At 39.3% G+C, this 8,334-nt stretch overlaps 1 long non-coding RNA gene across 1 annotated transcript; it reads left to right on the top strand.

Annotated features, from left to right (window-relative positions):
* Nucleotides 1-2,335: 2,335 nt before the first annotated feature.
* Nucleotides 2,336-6,927, top strand: LOC115946599 (uncharacterized). The gene is made up of 3 exons (XR_004080647.1): nucleotides 2,336-2,453; nucleotides 6,647-6,697; nucleotides 6,790-6,927. It is a non-coding gene; the product is annotated as an uncharacterized lncRNA (long non-coding RNA).
* Nucleotides 6,928-8,334: the final 1,407 nt, after the last annotated feature.

Below are 8,334 nucleotides of genomic sequence, written 5' to 3'. Positions count from 1 at the left end.
TAAATTTATCTGTAACACTATTTGTTATCGTTTTAGCAAACAATGACAAGATTCTTTAAATTGTGCTATTGTGTTAATTGAGAGGGTGGAGTTTTATTCTCATGGTTCAATTTTCTAAAGAAAAAAGGCAACAAATAAAAAACAACAAACAAAAATGAGCAAGAAAGCTGGGCCCCTTTTCCTTCCTGTTCCGTTTAAATACCTATAGCAGCATGAATGAAACATCACTAAACAATTGCATCCCTCTAGCCCTCAGGGAGCTAACATATTTTATCAGCATTTACAACAAAAAGAACAAATATAAGGATCTCAGGATTACCATAGCTTCAATTGTCTTCTCCATGCATTATTGTTTATTTCTTTTTTTAACTCGTTTTAGATAGCTGCAGGTTGCAATTCCCAGCTCTGTGCAGGAGAAGCTCTAATAATGGGTCAGAATTCACATGCACACTCACACCACATACACTTTTTTTTTTTTCTTTTCATGGTACAGCAAAAGATATTATCTTGGTAATTCTCTATTCACGGTGTTGTACCTCTTCCCACTAATCCAATGCAGAACCAGATTACCAACCAAGCCTTTTGAAGCCTTGATGTTATTTTGCTTGATAAATTGGGCACAAGACTAAAATTGAAAAGAAATCCTGTTTTTATTATTAGAGACAAATCTAGCAAGCAGGAAGCATATGTTGTGCTTTGGACCACATGCTGGGGAGAGGGAGCTAGAGGGCTCTCACACCAATCAGTTACTTCAAACAATACCCGGCATCCACCTGGGACAGAGCCTGTGCCATTAGTCCTTACTGAAGCAGGTTTCTAATGCCACCAGGCAGCCCCAAGGAGCAGAGAAACCCACCTGACAAAATGTCACCAGGAAAAAAAGAAAAAAAAATCAATATGTTGGATATTGATTTGCATTATTTTTTTTTCCTGTAATTTGATACAGGAATATGCTGATCAAATGGAGGGGGTGGGGGGAAGAGGCATGTTTCATAAGCTAGCAAACGGCTTATGTGAAAGCTTTAATGTTAGTGAGCTAATGCAAGGATCACAATAAATGCAAGGACAAGCAAGTGCTGTGTTTTTCAAAGGGCAATGTTGAGTATTGATCTGTATTAGAAATGATAATGAGGTTATTTTGTGCCTCAATGAAATACCTTAACTGTTTCAGTGCTTCAAATGCATCAGAGTTAAAATGCTGGAGCCTATGAATTTTTAATGCCTTCAACTCCAGTTCCTAAATTTTTTCTGTCTTTCCAACAGCTATTTCAGTTTTATATTCCTGGGCTATAGCAGCTACTTTCTTTAGACAGTTTCAGCTTCCCATTTAATGTAACTGCTTGTGAAATAGTAGTTACTTAAATCCACCCCCACAGAAATGAGCTTTTCTTTGCTAACATCTTGCAGAGTCTTTCATGTTTAAAATATTTTAAGTAAACTGAAGGAATGAACCTTTCAGCTTTTCTGAATAGAGGTGAAGATCAGTTCTTGAGGAGAATGCAGCAGATTCTTGGTAATTTATTCTGGAATTATCTTGGCTTGCTTTATTTTGATCAATATAAAACATTTCCTAATTCTTCACGGCCCTTCTGCTGATTTGTGTATATGTAATGGTTCCTTGGTTAGTGAAGCAATATGAATAAATTATTAATGTGAAGGCCAGATTCTGTATAAGTAACAGTAATAAGTAACAGCTCAACATTTGTGATTGGACTGAGGCTAGCAGCAGCAGCAACATAAAGCATGACATGGAAAGGAAAGCTTTGCTGTTACAGCTTTCTGCTGAAGAAACTAATTTTATCGTAAGATTGCCAGAATCTCTAGTTTCTGGTGAATATCCGTTGGTTTTCAATCTAACCTATTTCCAACAGTTGTTGGAAAGTAAGATATAAGACAGGAGAACCAGTGAAAGTGGATTTCAACTTTGGGGCTGTACATGAAAAGATTCTGCAAAGAGAACCATTTTTTTCTTTTTGTACTAATACTGTTTAAGTATCAAAACCTATTTGCACAGCTAAAAATATAATCCTGGCTAGCATTCCAGAATTCAAACTACCATCATTCCTCTTTCTTTGTAGTTGTTCAAATAAAGTAAAAATAATCAACAGAAAACTATAAGCAATTATTTCTAGGCATGCCAAGCTAAAGCTATCTCTGTTTCATTCAAAATGAATAATGTCAAAAATAGTGTAATCTGATTCAAAAAAATGTGTTAAAGCTGAGACAGGTATGTATAGGAATATATTGCTATTTGTATTATTCTGCATCATGTACTTACATTTTGCAAATATTCTTTTCTTGATTTAATTAGAATTAAATCTAAAATTATCCCCAGGTTTATAGCATGGCAGAGAAAATGCTTCAAAACCATGAATTTTTCACCATTTTCAGATGTTGTGTGTTAGAGCTGCAGTGAAGCAATAATGATTTACACCGACTGTTGACCCAGACTGGTGAGTTTAAGTGGGCTGTATTTTCTCTAGGAATTGTTGTTTCTAAATAACAAGGACATTATAAATGATATCCCAAGGGCATGATATTAGAAATGGTTGATGGGAGCTGATGTTTTTATCACTGATGTAAACAGGAATTAGGCACCAGCAAGTGCTTCTGGAAATGCTCCTGTTAAAATTCTTTCATTTTCTTTTGCAGATAGAATCAGAAGGCTGTGACACATTTCTGGGTGGTTTTTTATTTGTGTTTTTGTTGTTTGTGTTTTTTGGTTTTGATTTTTTGTTATGTTGTCTTTTTGGGGTTTTTTGTTGTTTGTTTGTTCATGTTTTTTTTTCCCCCTGATTATAGACAGATGTATTTCCCTGCTTCTACTTTAGATTGCTTTCCAGCCTGATTGTGACTTGAATTGCCCCTCTTGGTGCCCTTCCTTCTGCAATTGTATGTGTAGGGGCTGATGTGCAGAATCAGCCACATATCTTTGGTGTTATTCTTGACAGGGCCTGTGACATCTGAGGTCAGGCCTAGCTTGTCTTGCCCAGCTACTTTGTTCTTTCTACGCTAAAATTAGTGTACGTGAAAACTTATTTGTGGCAAGCAGCTGTTCTAGCTTTTCAGTCTCTCTAGGGCAGAAGGTTGGGAATAGCAGGAGGAGGGAGTAAGAGAGGCCAACGCCTTCAAAGGAGCTTTAGGTATGTGAAAGGAAAGTAAAAAAATCAATTACTTAAAGTGCTAGACAGAAGCCGCTGTGAAGTATCTGGTTTCAAAAGCCCTGCAGAGTGCTGCTTTGCCATTGTTAGTGGTACCAGAAAAGAGAAACAAACAATTCTTTGTGATTCTAATAATCAATACCTCACACATTGAAAAACAAACAAACAACCCCCCCCAAGTTCTAACTTTTCTGAAGTTTAATCATTGATCAAAATTAGTTGTGTCCAATTATTGCATCATGTGTGTTGACGTTCACCCTGTGAATATAACATCTCAGCTATGCTTTCCCAAGCAACCATGACACCCCATTTATCACTATCTAGCCAGAAATATTTTGAAATACAGATAAGCTGTTAGCTATTAGAGCAGCAGTGTTCAGGAGCTCTTTTTACTGATTTACAGCCTGTCCCAGAGTGACTAGCTATTTACAGAGGTCTGAGAGTGGGAGCTGGTTTTTATGAACCATGATCATGGTTTCCCATTGATTTCACAGGGGGGTTTGGAGGAATAAAAAAAGGCAGCAGAAAAGGTCCCAGGTTATTCTTGTCCAAGGCATATGCTGTGACCCCACCATCCTGCTCCTTCTTCATTAATAGCTACATTGAGCCATAATGGTTTTTGTAATGTTTTGTGGGGTGTCTTGTTATTAACTTCTCTTTATTCTGTAAAAAAAAAAATAGTTATAACTCTTTGTTTCCTATTATTTAACAGGATTTAATCCTTAGCATGACATTGCTTTTGATACTATGGTTATTTTTTCCCTCTGATAATCTCCAGTGAGAGATTCTGTCAAAAGACCTTTGAAATTGCAAATGATTTACACCCTCCACATCCACTTTACCCACTATTTTATGAAACTCTGCAACACATTCTGAAAGGCAAAGGGGCACGATTAACTCTTACGAGAGCTCTGCTGGTGTCATCCTATCAGCTGATATTTATCTATGTGCAGTATTTCTGTCTGTAATTGTACACTGCAATCTGTTTCCCCACTACTGAAGTGACCCCTCCAAATTGGCTGTCTTATGCTTGCTGTAAAAACCATTACAGGGAATATCCAGTTTGGCTTTCAGTAGGGAGAGGAGATCTTGGAAAAGATCTTAACTCAGGTGCTCTGTGTGAAACAGAAACCGTTAAGTCCTATCATGCAAAGTGAAAATATATTCCTATTTGTAGATGTGTGCTTGTACAGAACTGGCACTACCTCTGGAGTGTTGTATGGTGGATGCCTGTATAATTTGCCTGTGGTTTTAAATTATGGCTTTCTTTTCATTCCTGCTTTGTGCTTTTTTCACAATATCCCATAGCTTATCAAACTAGGGAGCTTACACAGCAGCCCTGCCTCACCTGTAGAACTAAAATGGAGATGTTTTCCAGTTTGATGGGAAAAGGAGTCACATCAGGGATGACAGAAAACCACTATTCAAACCAAACTTCACCTTTCATTCATCTATGGTTTGGATGGCTCATCCCTTCTGTCTTCCAGCTCTGAGTTGACCCCAGGCTCCTTGATGAACTCCCCACTCAGCTAGGTGTAGTTGTTCTTACCTACATATCTCTCTCTGAGGCCTTTTTTCCAGTCTCATGCTTCTGATATTCAGTGCATTTCCTGGCAAATAGTTTTTTGCATGAGCTCCCTTTTAACTCAACATTGTCAACACACAGTGCCCTCCCTCCCAGTCCTGTTACAGACACATGTTCTGTGGTGCCTGTGCAATTTCCCTAGTGCCTAAGCTCCTCAGCTTCTGATCCAAGCTTCTGTCACCTGTGGGTGGGCTCCAGTTGATGCTCAGTGACTCAGCTGTCGCTCAGTTTTCCTGCAACCATCTTTAAAATGTTTGCTGGGCTGAAACATCCACTGAGACATCAGATACTCTTCTGCTGATGGTTTTCAGTTATATGAAGTCTTCAAAGGGGGATCTTCTGACACCTAACAGCGTTTTGAAGTGATGCGAGCAGAGAGGATTTTACTTAAAATCAGGAGGGCTCTAGCCTGGCATCAGTGCTGATCACGGTGACTTCTGGAAAATAATGCTTTTTGTACACCATAGGAAACTGCAGAAGACATTTTAGCTAGTGAAAACTAGTACACTGGTGTTAAATCAAAGAATCACAGAACAGTTTGGGTTGGAAAGAACCTTAAAGGTCATCTAGTTCCAAGCCCCCTGCCATGGACAGGGACACCTTCCACTAGACCATATTGCTCAAAGCCCCATCCAACCTGGCCTTGAACACTTCCAGAGATAGGGCAGCCACAACTTCTCTGGGGAACATGTGCCAGTGTTTCACCACCCTCACAGCAAAGAATTTCTTCTTTCTTCTGGAATCTAAATCTATCCTCTTTCAATTTAAAGCCATTCCCCCTTCTTCTGTCACTACATGCTCCTGTAAAAAAGTCCCTCTCCAGCTTTCTTGTAGGCTAGGCCTCCTTTTAGGTACTGGAAGGCTGCTATAAGGTCTCACCAGAGCCTTCTCTTTTTCAGGCTGAACAATCCCAGCTCTCTCAGCCTGTCTTCATATGGGAGGTGCTCCAGCCCTCTGAGCATCTTCATGGCCTTCCTCTGGACTTGTTCCAACAGGTCCATGACTCTCTTGTTTTGGGGGCCCCAGAACTGGATGCAAGACTGCAAGTGGGTTCACACAAGAGTGGAGTAGATGGGGAGAATCACCTCTTTTGGCCTGTTGGTCATGCTCCTTTTGATGTAGCCCAGGACACAGTTGGCTTTCTGCCCTGCAAGTACACACTGCTGTCTCATGTTGAGCTTCTCACTGATGAGCACCCCAAGTCCTTCTCCTCAGGGCTGCTCTCAATCCATTCTCTGCCCAGCCTGTGTTTGTCCTTCATATTGCCCCAGCCCAGGTACAGGACCTTCCACTTTGCCATGTTGAACTTCACAGTGTTTGCACAGGCCCACTTTTTGAGCCTATCAAGATCTCTCTGAATGGCATCCCTTCCCTCCAGCATGGTCTGGTGTAAAATGGGTCTAACAAGGCTACCTCTGACATAGCTGTAGTGGTTAACACCACATAAGCACTTGGACTTTAACTTTTCTTATAAATCCTCAGATTCATAAATGCACTGTCAGAGTCATACATGCACTGCATTTTCAAAAGCCTATATGCGATAGATGCCTTGTTAATCTCTGAAAACTTGGAAAATTCAGGAAAAGATCTTACAAAAATTCCTATAAGCATTTATATTAATTATTTTAAATTCAAATTGTTTCACAAAATCAAAGGGGAAGTAAGATTTTAATTTCTTTCTCCCCTTTTGTTTTTCTTCATCATTTGACAAAGCCTAGAGACTAATCCCATCTTAAACATGAATATAAAATAGACCTGACAGCTGTTCTGTCTGCTACAGAACTTTATTTAAGCAGGAGTTGTCTGCACGTAAAATGCTTTTGAAGGTCAAAGCTTGTTGTATAAAAATACAAAGGCTTGGCACTATTTAATTATTTTATTTGTAATTTTTTTCTTTCAGGTGAGTTTACTGAATGACTAATGGCATTGGCTTAAAACAGGCATAGCACTGGTAAGCACTCTGCAAGCATCAACATTGCAAACATACCTCTATCCTGACCTGCATCAAATTTTCTACTCCTATTTTCCATTGTTCTTGAACAGATCCTGCCAGTGTCCGCCAAATGGAATCCTCTTTTTCCAAAGTACGCAGCAGCTGGCATGAAGTGAGAAAGGACATTTGGACTTCAAACCCTGGGATGCTTTGCTTCTGCTACTGCTGTCCAGTGGAAGTGGCTGAATCTTGGGGTATGGTCTTCTGTCAGGTGAACTGTTTTTCACAAGGGTTATGTTACCACCTGTATTTTTGTAGTAGTACAATCCTGAATTAGGAGCTGAGGATTCTTGTCTATGCTGTTATTCTGGAATTGACTTCTTGAGCAGATGGAAAGTAGAAATGGGATATGGACCCCAGCTCTACTGTCATATGAAAGGAAACACGGTTGGGATTTTTCTAATCAAAGTAATGTCTGCATTTCCCCTCTTCACAGCTCCAAAAAGGTGGTGAGTGCTGCATCCTACAAACAGACAGGATACTGCAGCAGCAGCATATTCCCTGCCCCTGAGAACAGCTTGGATGCATTAAGGCCTGCAGGGCATCTAGACCTGCTGCCCCTCTCCCTCCAGACTAGCTTGGCTAAGAACTGTGGCCCAGCTGAATTTAGAGGGAATTTAAGCTGATTTGTGTAAAAGCATGGCACTCATGCAGACCTCAGTGGCTTTTTTTGAACAGGAAAAGTATGTTGTTTTGAACAGAGCTGGTCCTTTTCTGTTCCCCCCCCCCTTTTTTTTTGTTTTTGCCCCTTTTCTATTGTTCTCTATAATTTCCTTTGGAAAAAGGACATTAAAAACTGAAGAAAACCTTAATTTTTTTAAAAAGTTATTTCCATGTGGACACTTCAGAAAACTGGCGAGAAAAGTGCAGCAAAACAAAAGGAAAAAAAGAGCCTCAACCATTGTTTTCCTCCTTGCTGCCCAGCAGAAATGTAGAAAGTATTTGGAAAATGTGAAAATGTTGTACGTATGTCAACATTTCTCACAGAAAGAGATTCTTATATTTTCAACAGCTGTACTTTCGTTCTGAGCAGTTTGCTGTGTGACTTTAGGATTTTGAGGTATCAAGAATTTGAAGAGACACTTATGTCAACCTCCTTATAAATTGTGCAGTTTCAACCAGATCAGGTAACAAGTCTGAGTACACATTGGCCACAGAAGACACATGCATTCAAATCTAGATCTCAAACACTCCAGATTCAAGGTCATTCCTCTGTCTTTGATTTTGGCTCTAACTATGGATTTAAAATTGTTTAATAGGACTTTAAAATCCTGTGTTTTAGGACATTCAATTTGTGTGTCCTCTTCTTTTTATGCTGAGCACATCTCAGTGTTATGTATGTTACCTTGAAGAATACCCTTTGGCTTCCAAGGGTTTTGAACTTGGCATTTAACTAAACAGGGCTCAGCTGTTTCTCTTAACTAAGGTTTCCATTGAAGTTTTCTTCTGTTTTTCCTGTGCATGTAAGTATGTGTGTTCATTAATGATATAATAATGAATTTCCTTCAATCTTCTGCCTTTTCATTTATGATAAAATGGTTGTCAAAGATGTATACTCTTCTAAAACAATCTCAGTTTCTTTGTTGACTTTTTCC

The sequence above is a fragment of the Melopsittacus undulatus genome, chromosome 4, assembly GCF_012275295.1.
Source record: "Melopsittacus undulatus isolate bMelUnd1 chromosome 4, bMelUnd1.mat.Z, whole genome shotgun sequence".
Classification (NCBI taxonomy): Eukaryota; Metazoa; Chordata; class Aves; order Psittaciformes; family Psittaculidae; genus Melopsittacus; species Melopsittacus undulatus.
Note: the sequence above shows the minus strand (reverse complement) of the source record. Positions and strands in the feature narration are given on the sequence as shown.